This window comes from Anomaloglossus baeobatrachus, chromosome 10 (assembly GCF_048569485.1).
Source record: "Anomaloglossus baeobatrachus isolate aAnoBae1 chromosome 10, aAnoBae1.hap1, whole genome shotgun sequence".
NCBI classification, from domain to species: domain Eukaryota; kingdom Metazoa; phylum Chordata; class Amphibia; order Anura; family Aromobatidae; genus Anomaloglossus; species Anomaloglossus baeobatrachus.
In genome coordinates, this window is record NC_134362.1 from 198,561,411 (window position 1) to 198,577,302 (window position 15,892).

The window sequence follows — 15,892 nt, forward strand, 5'->3', positions numbered from 1 at the left end:
AAAGTGGATGATGGACAGGGGACTGGATCTGGAAAGTGGATGATGGACAGGGGACTGGATCTGGAAAGTGGATGATGGACAGGGGACTGGATCTGGAAAGTGGATGATGGACAGGGGACTGGATCTGGAAAGTGGATGATGGACAGGGGACTGGATCTGGAATCTGGATGATGGACAGGGGACTGGATCTGGAAAGTGGATGATGGACAGGGGACTGGATCTGGAAAGTGGATGATGGACAGGGGACTGGATCTGGAATCTGGATGATGGACAGGGGACTGGATCTGGAAAGTGGATGATGGACAGGTGCCTGGATCTGGAACGTGGATGATGGACAGGGGACTGGATCTGGAATATGGATGATGGACAGGGGACTGGATCTGGAATATGGATGATGGACAGGGACTGGATCTGGAAAGTGGATGATGGACAGGGGACTGGATCTGGAAAGTGGATGATGGACAGGGGACTGGATCTGGAAAGTGGATGATGGACAGTGGACTGGATCTGGAACGTGGATGATGGACAGGGGACTGGATCTGGAATATGGATCATGGACAGGGGACTGGATCTGGAACGTGGATGATGGACAGGGGACTGGATCTGGAATATGGATGATGGACAGGGGACTGGATCTGGAATATGGATGATGGACAGGGACTGGATCTGGAAAGTGGATGATGGACAGGGGACTGGATCTGGAAAGTGGATGATGGACAGGGGACTGGATCTGGAAAGTGGATGATGGACAGGGACTGGATCTGGAAAGTGGATGATGGACAGGGGACTGGATCTGGAAAGTGGATGATGGACGGGGACTGGACCTGGAAAGTGGATGATGGACAGGGGACTGGACCTGGAAAGTGGATGATGGACAGGGGACTGGACCTGGAAAGTGGATGATGGACAGGGGACTGGATCTGGAATATGGATGATGGACAGGGACTGGATCTGGAAAGTGGATGATGGACAGGGGACTGGATCTGGAAAGTGGATGATGGACAGGGGACTGGATCTGGAAAGTGGATGATGGACAGGGACTGGATCTGGAAAGTGGATGATGGACAGGGGACTGGATCTGGAAAGTGGATGATGGACGGGGACTGGACCTGGAAAGTGGATGATGGACAGGGGACTGGATCTGGAACGTGGATGATGGACGGGGACTGGATCTGGAATACGATGGATCATCGATGTATCCTGGTCACTTTGTGATATAATAATTTGCTGAGAAGAAAAACACTGAGACCGATTCTTGTTTTAAATTTATTTATTAGCATTAGGCAGTGAACCAATAATTATAATAATACAAAGTTTAATTGTATTAAAATTGATCAAAAAGGGTTGTTCAGTTTTAGAGAAGTATTTGGGAAATCCAGGCTCAACCATTAGAGAAGTATGGCTGACCTCTCCCCTTGTCTATAGGGTATATCTGAATTGCAGATCTGGACCTTTTAGGCTTTGTTCACACTTTGCGTATTTGGTGCGGATTTTACAACTGGATTGATAAAATTAAATCTGCAGTGTTTATGCGTGGAGAAAAAAAACCCTCCATATTTCATGCCCGGCCGGCAGATTACCTGCAAGATTTAAGGATCCACAGTGAAATGAATATGGAAAATCCGCTACAGAAATCGGCATGCTGTAAATAAAAAAATAAAAACAGCATAAAAAAGCCGATTTCCATATGGATTGTGCCCCACACAGACTGGAATGGGGGTGAGAGGAAGATAAACTCACCCACTTTCCTGGGGCGGAAAAATAAGTTGTGTGTAAAATCCGCATCAAACCTGCGAGGTGTGAACGCAGCCTTAAAGAGCGGAACTGCCCCAGATTACATAGAAGACAGCGATCTTTCTCCAATACTGATCGCCCCCTTTTGTTGTATGTCTTTGGAGTGTGGGAGGAAACCGGAGACCCCGGAGGAAACCCACGCAAACACGGGGAGAACATACAAACTCCTTGCAGATGTTGTCCGCAAAGCACCAGTGTAAATCACCACTGAGCCACCGTGCCGCCCATACTGCCTGCCTGATGCCGCACATGCAATACAATTTACACTCCAGGAATATCGTCCTCACCTCTTAATGACTTTAGGACAAAAACAGAACAAATAAATATGGAAAAAAAAACATCTCTACGAGAAAAAGGGTCAAAAATATCGCAGATGGATGATAAACGGAAAAACTGTGTCTGGTCATTGAGAGGTTAAGGCTCACAATGTACATAATATACAAAAATACAATTAACTACTACAATATACATAATATACAAATATACACTTAACTACTAATTAGGATAAGCCTCACAATATACATAATACACAATAAACTGCTAATGTCTGTAGTGAACCAGCTCTGTCCGTGTATGAGCGTCCTCGTCGTGTGACGTCCGTCTGTGTTCTGTAATGTGTAAGGTATGTTCACACTGTGTCTTTTTTTTTCCCGCCCCTAAAACCGTCGTATTTTTTTGCTTTTTCTTAGCGTCTTCCCGTTTTATCCATCGGATTAAAAAGAAGTACAAAAATGCTGATAAAAAGCAAAAAAAACGGAAAAAAAGGGATAAAATTTACACTGAAAGATTATCGTGAACAAGCGAGCGTTCGCTCACGACATCTTTGCTTGCACACTGGCGCCTGCCTGGATCAACAGACTCAGGTGGGATGTAATGGACAGACTAGAGCCACTCAGTACTCATAATCTGGAAAGTGGATGATGGACAGGGGACTAGATCTGGAACGTGGATGATGGACAGGGGACTGGATCTGGAAAGTGGATGATGGACAGGGGACTGGATCTGGAAAGTGGATGATGGACAGGGGACTGGATCTGGAAAGTGGATGATGGACAGGGGACTGGATCTGGAAAGTGGATGATGGACAGGGGACTGGATCTGGAACGTGGATGATGGACAGGAGACTGGATCTGGAAAGTGGATGATGGACAGGGGACTAGATCTGGAAAGTGGATGATGGACAGGGGACTGGATCTGGAAAGTGGATGATGGACAGGGGACTAGATCTGGAACGTGGATGATGGACAGGGGACTGGATCTGGAAAGTGGATGATGGACAGGGGACTAGATCTGGAAAGTGGATGATGGACAGGGGACTGGATCTGGAAAGTGGATGATGGACAGGGGATTGGACCTGGAATGTGGATGATGGACAGGGGACTGGATCTGGAACGTGGATGATGGACAGGGGACTGGATCTGGAAAGTGGAAGCAGGACCCCCAGAACCCTGAAACCCTTTATCCCCTATACAGGGATTTGGAATTACACAGGGCCCTGGAGATCACTATAGCAGAACAGGGACTCCTCTCCCATCACCATCCACGGCAGGAACACGGCGTGGCGATCGGAGCAGAAGTCGCTGGAGCGGACTCCGGTGGTGACGTAACAGCCCCTCATCAGAACAAGCGGAAACAACGCTGGTCCTGATGAATCGGGCCCCGCTGCAAAAGCTCCATATATATAATAAGCAATAGGATAAAAAATACGCCCCGATGACGCCTTTTTCACTCGTTTTGTGTTTTGGGCCAAAAAATCCCCTTAAAAAGTTGTCAAAAAAAATTATTAAAAACGTTACTCAAAAACGGAAAAAGCGTCAACAAAGCGCTTCAGGAAATGAACAAAAAAAAGTTCAGACGCCGAAAAAAATGCCAGAAATAAGTGATCGTCCTGAAAAACGGATGATCACTTAACAGAAAAGACACAATGTAGTGTGTGATCCGTCTTGTGATAGTTTTGAGGCTTCAGATGGAGACTGTCACAAGAGCGGTATTTTCATTGACTTGTCCGCCCAATTCGTGGTCCCACTCACTAACTGGAACTGAAAACAGAGAATTTTTATTAGGAGAAATGAAAAAATAATGTTATTAGCACCAAAACCCCTGAACGTGCCCTAAGAATACAGGCCCCTCCATACATACCTGCTGGTGTCGTCCTCATTGCTTTGTGAGTGTTATACAAATGGAAAGGTCCAGAACCAAATCGAAGCGTCTGTAAGAAAAGATTACTTATACCAAAACAAGATCACAGATTCAGGGAAGAAAGAAGTGATGGGAGGAGAGAGATGGAGGAGGAACGATGGTACAACCGGGAGAGATGGAGGAGGAACGATGGTACAACCGGGAGAGATGGAGGAGGAACCATGGTACAACCGGGAGAGATGGAGGAGGAACGATGGTACAACCGGGAGAGATGGAGGAGGAACGATGGTACAACCGGGAGAGATGGAGGAGGAACGATGGTACAACCGGGAGAGATGGAGGAGGAAAGATGGTACAACCGGGAGAGATGGAGGAGGAACGATGGTACAACCGGGAGAGATGGAGGAGGAACGATGGTACAACCGGGAGAGATGGAGGAGGAACGATGGTACAACCGGGAGAGATGGAGGAGGAACGATGGTACAACCGGGAGAGATGGAGGAGGAACGATGGTACAACCGGGAGAGATGGAGGAGGAACGATGGTACAACCGGGAGAGATGGAGGAGGAACGATGGTACAACCGGGAGAGATGGAGGAGGAACGATGGTACAACCGGGAGAGATGGAGGAGGAACGATGGTACAACCGGGAGAGATGGAGGAGGAACGATGGTACAACCGGGAGAGATGGAGGAGGAACGATGGTACAACCGGGAGAGATGGAGGAGGAACGATGGTACAACCGGGAGAAATACACACTACAAAGACATTGTACTTCCCCTGACATGTAACATGCAGGACACATGTATATACATATATACACTACAAAGACATTGTACTGCCCCTCACATGTAACATACAGGACATAATCCTAACCCTAGCCTCGCTGAAAAATTTCCAGATCATCGCCGATCCTCCACCAAATTTCACAGTGGGTGCAAGACACTGTGGCTTGTACACCTCTCCAGTTCTCCGTCTAACCATTAGATGACCAGGTGTTGGACAAAGCTGAAAATTAGACTCATCAGGGAAGATTACCTTACTCTAGAATTTGGGCAGATTAAACTTTGCGAAGGACGTATTAATAAAGCCGCATACAAGGTTATCCTGGACAAACAGCTGCTTCCTTCTGCTCAGGCAATGTTCCCCAACTCTGAGGACTAGTTTTTCCAGCAGGACAATGTGCCATGACACACAGCTAGGTCAATCAATGTGTGGATGAAGGACCACCACATCAAAACCCTGTCATGGCCAGCCCAATATCCAGACCTGAACCCCATTGAAAACCTCTGGAATGTAATCAAGAGGAAGATGGATAGTCACAAGCCATCAAACAAAGAAGGATTGCTTAAATGTTTGCACCAGGAGTGGTATACAGTCACCCAAAAGCAGCGTGAAAGACTGGTGGAAAGCAGCCAAGACGCATGAAAGCTGTGATTATAAATCATGGTTATTCCACAAAATATTGATTTCTGAACTTTTCCTGAGGTAAAACATTATTAGTATTGTTGTTTCTTAATGATTATCAACTTTTTTGCCAGAGCTGTACAGTATGTGAGGATGGTGGGTGTGTCGCTGTGGTACATACCTTTTAGGGCACCTTTTAGGAGCCTTTTGGGAGCCTTTTAGGCTAGAGTCACACTAGCATATGGCATCCAATGCCTATCATCCGATACGATATGCCAGTGACCGAGGTCATGTGAGTGTGTACACATCTGGTGATCAGGTTTCTGCTGTAGATGAGCTCCCCCACAGGTAGCCTGTAATATGCACAGGACAGAATCCATGTGCAGGTTGATGTTTCTTACACACTCACATTGTGACTCTAACCTCACCACGAATCGCCTCCATCTTCGTCCTCTGTGTCCCTGTGAATGTGCAGATCTGACTGCGGGTGACGTTCTTATGGAACTAGGTCATTGTGATGTCATAGCATAGAACGTCTGGATCCTCGTGATGTCATAGAAGGCAGTGATGTCATCAGAGCTTTTGATGCCACGTGGTCTTTTCATTTGATAGCAGTAAATAGGGAATAAAAGACAAGTAAAGAAATCTAGTTAAATATCTTCAAAATAAAGAAATATACCCCCTTATAAAGAAACCATGAAATATCATCTAATATAAAAGAAAAATAGTGCACAAAGAACCAAAAACCAGATGACTCCGATGGCCTCCCCCCACTATGAACCCTCAGCCCCCACGTGTAAAGGAAAGGGTCAAAGACTAAGGTATCAGGAGGACCCCTAACAAACCCCCTCTCCAATGGCCTCCAATGGGGCAGGTACAAGCTCTGACAACCACTTACACTAAGAAAAAAGAAAAAGGAAGAGGCGAACAAGGTTCAATTTCCATGCAAAACAGTATTTATTATATTAATATTATTTATTTTTTATGAATAATTTCATATAGAGCAGTAGGTGAATACACACAATAAAAATCAGTGGAGTGATGAACAATAATCGTATCCTGCTGGGTATCGCACATGTCAAGCAATGAAAAAGTTTTATATACAATAATGTATATATACATATATATATATACATATATATATATATATATATATATATGTGTGTAAAGCATAGGGACACTAATACATTAGTTACAGATGGCAGCTACAATTATATCTTCAATTCGGGGACAATTTCCTGCAGTCTATGTAGATATATAGTCAAATATTAATATCATAATCCAGGCAGTGGACAGACATTACATAGGTATATAGAGGACTACTGCAACCACCAATATGGGGTATAAATACTAATTAATATAATCAATATAAATATAATTAATTATCCATACTAGTGTAGCAGCAAGGTCCAATAGGTGCCCACATATAGTAAGTATGCACAATTTATCAGCATACATTGGTACAATGACCCATTAGATTTAGATGGACAACCACCCACAACCTGGATGACAATGATATGCACAAAGTGCAAAGATACTGCAGCTTGAATTGTACAATAAGTAATCCCCAGATTAGCATAAGATGACTAAACAACTAATCGGCAAACAAGATTAGTGGAGAGTTAAGGCCGCTTTACACGCTGCGATATCGGTACCGATATCGCTAGTGTGGGTACCCGCCCCCATCTGTTGCGCGACACGGGCAAATCGCTGCCCATGCCGCACAACATCGCCCAGAGCCGTTACACATACTTACCTGTCCGGCGACGTCGCTGTGACCGGCGAACCACCTCCTTTCTAAGGGGGCGGTCCGTGCGGCGTCACAGTGAAAAAACGGATGTATGAAAGCAGCCTTAGGCGCCTTCTCACTGGGGAGCCGGACTAGGGTAGGCAGGGGGTGGCCATCACGAAGCTTGGGACTTTCCCGGTCACTAGGACTACCACCTGGGGGACGGGTTCCACTTGGGATAGAAGAGGAGCATCACACACACACACACCTGGCAGTCAAGTCGGGGCTTCAGTTTTGGCGACATGACACCACTTATTCTCCTTTTTCTTCTCATGGGGCCTGCGACTTGGAACGAGATGCTTTCGGGTCCTCCTCTCCTGAAGGGACACCCCTAGGACACTTTCTAAACACCGGTGGCTTCCTCCAACTCATCCGAGGTCGACGGGGCCCAGCACAGCGGTGTCCGGTGCCTCCCGGGCAAAACAAAGACTGTTAGTAAAGACACCTGGAACCGCAGCAGCCGACTCGGACTCTTATTACCGGCGCCAACAGCCACTACCCCCCTCATTATCCTCCCCGGGGCCTACTCCACCTGAGGGGAGCCAAACCATCTTACCTGCAATTACCATCTGCTCCAGAAGACAGCGACAGCAGCAGCGGCTAATCCCTGGCCGCGTACCGCAGGTGGCATCACAAAATCGTTCCATCCATCCCCCCTTCTCCATGGACACCTCGGGGTCACGAAACCGGGCAGGCCATCCGTGACATCCATCCCCCTGACCCTTCACCGGCCCGGTGACGAGTAACCCCCAGGCCCTGTGGGGTGCTCCACTAGCGTCTCCACCAGAGAAAGCATGCTGTGTCCAGACCGTGAAGACGCCTGATGGTGGACACTCGCCCTTATAGACTTAGTGTTGTGCCCTAAAAATACAAATGTTTTACACATACACCACAATACACTATAAGATTGTGCCCACGGTCTGGACATGGTGTGTCCTGGACACATGTCCTCTCCTGTGGGGCTGTGAGTGCTCTCCGCAGGGACCACAGCGGCCGGTGCCCACAGTCAGGGTCCGGGCCACGGTGGTCTCTCTTCTATTCTTTCTGTGGAGACACAGCAATAAATTAACATCCCAGGGCTCAGGAAGCCGCACCACAGGTCAGTGTTCGCTGTGAGCTGCACACGCACAGTGCGCAGAGGATTTCTACAAATCCCATCCACTGTGCTTGTACTGTACAACGCAGCGAAAACACTCCACAATGCAGTGAACCCTGATGGTGGGCACCAGCCTCACATACAGGCATCTTACACATACACAACCCCAAAAACACGGGCATGTAAACATACAGTACAGAGATGTGAACATATATACACACACATGTACTCCCACACGTCATAGACGTGCACACACAGTATACAGACATATACACATACATATACAGACACCTATGCACAGCGTACAGCCATATACACATACATATACGCAGACACGTACACACAGCCGTATACTCCTACACACAGCGTATAGCCATACACACATACATATACGCAGACACGTACACACAGCCGTATACTCCTACACACAGCGTACAGCTGTATACACACACGCACAGCCCAAAGGAAAAACTCCAGCATCCATGTCTTTATAAAAATAAAACTCCGCCTTTATTTAGATAAGGTTAAAATTCCATTAAAAAGTCCATTAATGAACAAGAGAGACGCGTTTCGAACGCTGGAACGTTCTTAATCATCACACACAGCCGTATACACACACGCACAGCCATATACACACACGCACAGCCGTATACACACACGCACAGCCGTATACACACACGCACAGCCGTATACACACACGCACAGCCATATACACACACGCACAGCCGTATACACACATGCACAGCGTACAGCCATATACACACACGCACAGCCGTATACACACACGCACAGCGTACAGCCATATACATACACGCACAGCTGTATACACACACGCACAGCCGTATACATACATGCACAGTTGTATACACACACGCACAGCGTATAGCCGTATACACCCAAGCACAGCCATATACACACGCACAGCGTACAGCTGTATAAACACACACGTTCAGCTGTATACACGTACACACAGCCGTAAACACACACACAGTGTACAGCTATATATACATACATATACAGAAACATATACAGATATAGTCACATAGAAGCGTATACATATTTGAAAACATTCACATACAAATCATACACATCAATCATAATCAGACACAGACAGACACAATGCTATACATACACACATACTGGGGGGGCTTTTACTTTTGATGATTGGGGGACACTTCTGTCCTCTTCTTGTCTCCCGTGCGCTCCACTTGTTTGATGGTAAATCCCACGGGCTAAAGGACCTGTGGTGACGTCCTGCCCATGTGATCAGAAGGGGCGGGGCTTCAGCAACACAGCTATCCCCAAACCCCAGCACTCTCCAAACAAATATTCATCTCCCCTTCCCTCTTACCTCCCCACCTGTCCTCATCTGCTGACCTGCTCCTAAACCGCAGATCGCTTCTAGTATCGCGCAGACCAGGCCGTCCACTCTCCTTCTCCCACCTGCTCTCCCTTTCTCTACTTCTCCTCACTGCTGGTGACATATCTCCCAATCCTGGACCCCCACAGATGGGACACTCCTCTTTATCACCCCCCTACCGCTCCCCATCTAGTAGTAACTACCGCAACCTCTCCAACATAAAATCCATTCCCCTCTCTGCCACTCCGCAGCCCCCTCTCTCTGGAGCGCTCTGGAATGCCCGTTCCATCTGTAATAAACTGCACTTCATTCACGACCTCTTTATCTCTAGCAATCTATCCTTTCTGGCCCTCACCGAAACATGGCTGACACCATCCAACACTGCCTCCCCTGCTGCGCTGTGCTACGGCGGCCTCCACTTCACCCACACCCCTCGCCCTGGCAATAGACAGGGTGGAGGAGTGGGCCTCCTCCTTTCTAACAACTGCAGCTTCACCCCAATGCCACCTCTACCCTCCCTTGTCCTGCCTTCCTTTGAAGTGCACTCTGTCCGCATCTACTCTCCCTCCAACCTCCAAGTGGCCGTCATATACAGACCCCCGGGCCCAACCACTGCCTTTATCGACCAGTTCTCCGCCTGGCTTCTACACTTTCTCTCTGCTGACATCCCCACTATCATCATGGGTGACTTCAACATCCCCACTGACACCCGCCAGTCAGCGGCCTCCAAACTCCTCTCCCTCGCCTCATCTTTTGGTCTAACTCAGTTGTCCGCCTCTGCCACCCACAAAGATGGCCACACACTAGACCTTATCTTCACCCGTCTCTGCTCTCTATCTAACCTCACTACCTCCCCTCTCCCCTTATCTGACCACCATCTGCTGACCTTTTCAGCCCTGTCCTCCTCACCTGCCCCCCCTGTCCAGCACATATCACACCCCCGCAGAAACCTTGCACACATCAACATACACACCCTTTCTGACTCTATCCTACCGCTGTCCTCCATATCTTCACTCCACGACACAAACAGTGCCACCATTTTCTACAACGCCACTCTCACATCAGCTATTGATTCAGTCGCTCCTCTTGTGAACGGCAGAGCAAGACGAATCAATAGGCAACCCTGGCACAACAGCCTCACTAAAAAACTACGGCAAGTGTCTAGAGCCGCAGAGCGGCGCTGGAAGAAAACGCACTCCCAGGAAGACTTCACCACATTCAAAAATGCAATTCACACATTTCGCTTGGCCCTTACCTCGGCTAAACAGAATTACTTCAAAAACCTCATATCCTCTTTAACACACAACCCCAAACAGCTATTTAACACTTTTACCTCCCTCCTTCGCCCACCACTGCCCCCTCCAACCTCCCTCATCTCCGCAGAAGAATTTGCCACATATTTCAAAGAAAAGATCGACCAAACCAGACAAGTCTTTTCTGCTCAACCACCACAACCCCTTCATATAACAGACCACTGCTCCTCCCCCATAAACTTCCTCCCCACTATCACCGAAGGAGAGCTTGCACATCTTCTCTCAAAAGCACACCTCACTACATGCGCACTTGACCCCATCCCATCCCACCTCCTCCCCAACCTCACCACTATCCTTATTCCCGCCTTATCCCATCTCTTCAACCTATCTCTAACAACTGGTACCTTCCCTTCTGCCTTTAAGCATGCAACAGTCACACCTATCCTAAAGAAACCTTCCCTCGACCCAACCTCTACTACCAGCTATCGACCCATATCGCTACTCCCACTTGCCTCAAAACTCCTGGAACAGCACGTCCATGCTGAACTTTCCTCCCACCTCTCCTCTAACTCTCTCTTTGACAACCTACAGTCCGGCTTCCGTCCACATCATTCCACTGAAACTGCCCTGACTAAAATCACAAATGACTTACTTACCGCCAAAGCTAACAACCACTTCTCTGTACTCCTACTTCTAGACCTATCCTCAGCCTTTGACACTGTTGACCACTCCCTGCTACTACAGATCCTCTCTTCCCTTGGTGTCAGAGACCTCGCCCTCTCTTGGATCTCTTCATACCTCTCCAACCGCACTTTTAGTGTCTCCCATTCCCACACAACCTCTTCACCCCGTCCTCTCTCTGTTGCTGTCCCTCAAGGCTCTGTCCTGGGACCCTTACTTTTTTCTATCTATACATTTGGCCTGGGACAACTCATAAAGTCCCATGGCTTCCAGTACCACCTATATGCTGATGACACTCAGATCTACCTCTCTGGTCCAGATGTCACATCTCTGCTGTCCAGAATCCCAGAGTGCCTATCTGCTATATCTTCCTTCTTTTCCTCTCGCTTCCTAAAGCTCAATATGGCCAAAACTGAACTGATCATCTTTCCTCCATCTCCCCTGCACTCTCCACCTGATCTATCCATTACAATTAATAACATCACGCTCTCCCCAGCACCCAAAGTTCGGTGCCTCGGAGTGACCTTTGACTCTGCCCTGTCCTTCATACCGCACATCCAATCCCTCACCACCTCCTGCCGTTTTCAACTCAAAAATATCTCCAGAATCCGCCCTTTTCTCAATCCCCAATCTACAAAAATTCTAGTGCACGCCCTCATAATCTCCCGCATCGACTACTGCAACATCCTCCTCTGTGGTCTCCCTGCTAACACACTCGCCCCTCTCCAGTCCATCCTTAACTCTGCTGCCCGACTGATCCACCTCTCTCCTCAATACCACCCCGCTTCTCCTCTCTGCAAGTCCCTCCACTGGCTCCCAATCTTCCACCGTATCCAATTCAAATTACTAACACTGACCTACAAAGCTATCCATAATCTGTCTCCTCCATATATCTCTGAACTAATCTCTCGCTACACTCCAAAACGTAACCTCCGGTCCTCCCAAGATCTCCTTCTATCCTCCTCTCTCATTCGCTCCTCATGCAACCGACTCCAAGACTTCTCCCGAGCATCCCCAGTCTCCTGGAACTCGCTGCCTCAACACGTCAGACTATCTACTACACTTGCAAACTTCAAACGGAATCTAAAGACTCATCTGTTCAGAAATGCCTATAACCTTCAATGACCTCACTGCTTCACCCCCGTGCGGAGCTGCCGCCCCACCACCGTGCGGAGCTGCCGCCCCACCACCGTGCGGAGCTGCCGCCCCACCACCGTGCGGAGCTGCCGCCCCACCCCCGTGCGGAGCTGCCGCCCCACCACCGTGCGGAGCTGCCGCCCCACCACCGTGCGGAGCTGCCGCCCCACCACCGTGCGGAGCTGCCGCCCCACCACCGTGCGGAGCTGCCGCCCCACCACCGTGCGGAGCTGCCGCCCCACCACCGTGCGGAGCTGCCGCCCCACCACCGTGCGGAGCTGCCGCCCCACCACCGTGCGGAGCTGCCGCCCCACCTACACCCCACCTACTGTCTCCTCCCCAAAATCCTTTAGGATGTAAGCCCGCAAGGGCAGGGCCCTCTTCCCCCTGTGCTAGTCTGTCTATTGTAACGTGTACATGTATTCTGTATGTAACCCCCTCATGTACAGCACCATGGAATCAATGGTGCTCTATAAATAAACAATAATAATAATAATAATAATAAAGAAACTCCAGGTGATCCTGGAGTTGTTTATAATAGAAGTAGGGATCTGAGGTAAGATCCCGAAATGAGGGAGGGGGTCGCAGGGGGAGAGGGGGATGGGAAGCCTGCATGAGTAAAGTGGACGGGAGGAAGCATGGCCACGCCCACTACCCAGGCAGCTTCTTCTAGTCACTGGGATGTAGCCGCAACTCTTGTCTGATGCTCTTCGGCTGGACGGAGGCAGCGCGCACTGCAGGAAGCCATTATAACACATGTTAGGGGTATGCTGGGCTCACTACTGTATACCTGGTGCTCAGGAGAAAAAAGTCCATATACACAAAGAGAATCCCGGCACACAGTATGGAAGGAGGAAAATAGTCAATGATTCTTGTTGTATGTTGTAGTTTTATTCAAGAAAAAGTTCTCACACCAAGTTGTAATATAGTCTTTTCATGACAACAGGAAATTGTATTAAAGTCCGACGTTTCGGCTCTTAATTAAGCCTTCATCAGGGACCAAAAGATACCGTACTGATGTTGTCATAAAAGAGTCCTATTAACAACACTAGGGATTGAAGAGATTCAGAGAAATATGGATCTTCCAAAATGGAAAACTTCGGTTATTAAATGTAGGTCGATATAAGATGCGGCTACCGTGAAAATCACCTTATCTTATGAGTAGGTAATGGCTCATATATAATCGAGGAATAGAATATTTATACTTATAATTATACTCTATTCCTCGATTATATATGAGCCATTACCTACTCATAAGATAAGGTGATTTTCACGGTAGCCGCATCTTATATCGACCTACATTTAATAACCGAAGTTTTCCATTTTGGAAGATCCATATTTCTCTGAATCTCTTCAATCCCTAGTGTTGTTAATAGGACTCTTTTATGACAACATCAGTACGGTATCTTTTGGTCCCTGATGAAGGCTTAATTAAGAGCCGAAACGTCGGACTTTAATACAATTTCCTGTTGTCATGAAAAGACTATATTACAACTTGGTGTGAGAACTTTTTCTTGAATAAAACTACAACATACAACAAGAATCATTGACTATTTTCCTCCTTCCATACGGTGTGCCGGGATTCTCTTTGTGTATTATAACACATGTGGCCGCGCACAGTCTCCTGTACTATGCGGCCGGTCAGCACTGTGTGCACCTGTAATGTCAGTGTGTGCGGCCGCATCACAGTACAGGAGACACGGCCACGCGCAATTCACTGTGCGTGGCCATGTGCTATAATGACATTATGCAGCAGGCGGCCGACCCTCTACAATAGATGGGAGAGCAGCCCGGGGGGCAATTGCCCCCCTGCCTCCCGGCCCAGCACACATAGCATGCGCGCGCGCACACGCACATACAGCATTCGCGCACACACAGCATGCGCGCACACACACACACACCACACAGCGTGCGCACACACCACACAGTGTGCACACACACACACACACACCACACAGTGTGCACACGCACACACACACACACCACACAGCGTGCACACACACCACACAGTGTGCACACTCACACACACCACACAGTGTGCACACACACCACACAGCGTGCACACACACCACACAGCGTGCACACACACACACACCACACAGCGTGCACACACACACACACACCACACAGCGTGCGCACACACACACACACACCACACAGCGTGCACACACACACACACACCACACAGCGTGCACACACACACACACACCACACAGCGTGCACACACACACACACCACACAGTGTGCACACACACCACACAGCGTGCACACACACACACCACACAGCGTGCACACACACACACCGCACAGCGTGCACACACACACCGCACAGCGTGCACACACACACACCGCACAGCGTGCACACACACACCGCACAGCGTGCACACACACACCGCACAGCGTGCACACACACACCGCACAGCGTGCACACACACACACACACACCGCACAGCGTGCACACACACACACCGCACAGCGTGCACACACACACACACCGCACAGCGTGCACACACACACACACCGCGCAAACACACACTGCGCGTACACACACACTGCGTGCACACACACACTGCGTGCACACACACTGCACACACACACACTGCACACACACACACACACTGCACACACACACACTGCACACACACACTGCACAGAATCTCACACACACACACACACTGCACACACACACTGCACAGAATCACACACATAGCACAGACACATACTGCACGCACACTGCACAGAATCACACACATAGCACAGACGCACACACACACACTGCACTGTGAGTGCTTTCCTGCGGTGACCTGGCATTCAGAAGGTGAGCCCAGGTCAACGCAGGGGCGCACACACAGCATTGTGACCTCACCTCACCTGAGCCCCGGTGTCCTAGGCGGCTGTAGCGTAGCTGCAGCTAATTGCGTCTTCCTGTCAGCTGATCTCCAGTCCTGTTGTAACCGCGGTCACAACGGGATGTGAAGAAGCGAGGGAGCATGCGCCGCCCTCTCGTGCACACGGCTGCACGGTACTGCGGGCTTCAGAAACATGGCGCCGGAGATAAGCGCTATGCGCAGGCGCCAACTTTGACGTCATGTTACTGAAGAGGGAAATTTAAATACAACCAGAGAGAGGGAGGAACAGGCGGGGGGGGGGGGGGGGCGGGATACACGTGCATAACACACCCGGACATTAGCAGAGAGGTGCACACGTCAATCAAAAAGTGCACGAATTTTCAACTT

General features: G+C 48.9%; 1 long non-coding RNA gene across 3 annotated transcripts; it reads right to left on the reverse strand.

The window, feature by feature from the left end:
- Positions 1–1,287: 1,287 nt before the first annotated feature.
- On the reverse strand, positions 1,288–15,675 carry LOC142254812 (uncharacterized). 3 transcript variants are annotated; one of them, XR_012727315.1, is made up of 5 exons: positions 7,686–9,505; positions 7,338–7,539; positions 5,522–5,937; positions 3,934–4,003; positions 1,288–3,833 (listed from the first exon to the last, which is right to left on the reverse strand). It is a non-coding gene; the product is annotated as an uncharacterized LOC142254812 (long non-coding RNA). The 3 variants fall into 3 exon arrangements; XR_012727313.1 differs by lacking the exons at positions 7,338–7,539; positions 7,686–9,505 and adding an exon at positions 15,528–15,675; XR_012727314.1 differs by having other exon boundaries at positions 7,338–9,505.
- Between the last annotated feature and the right edge of the window lie 217 nt (positions 15,676–15,892).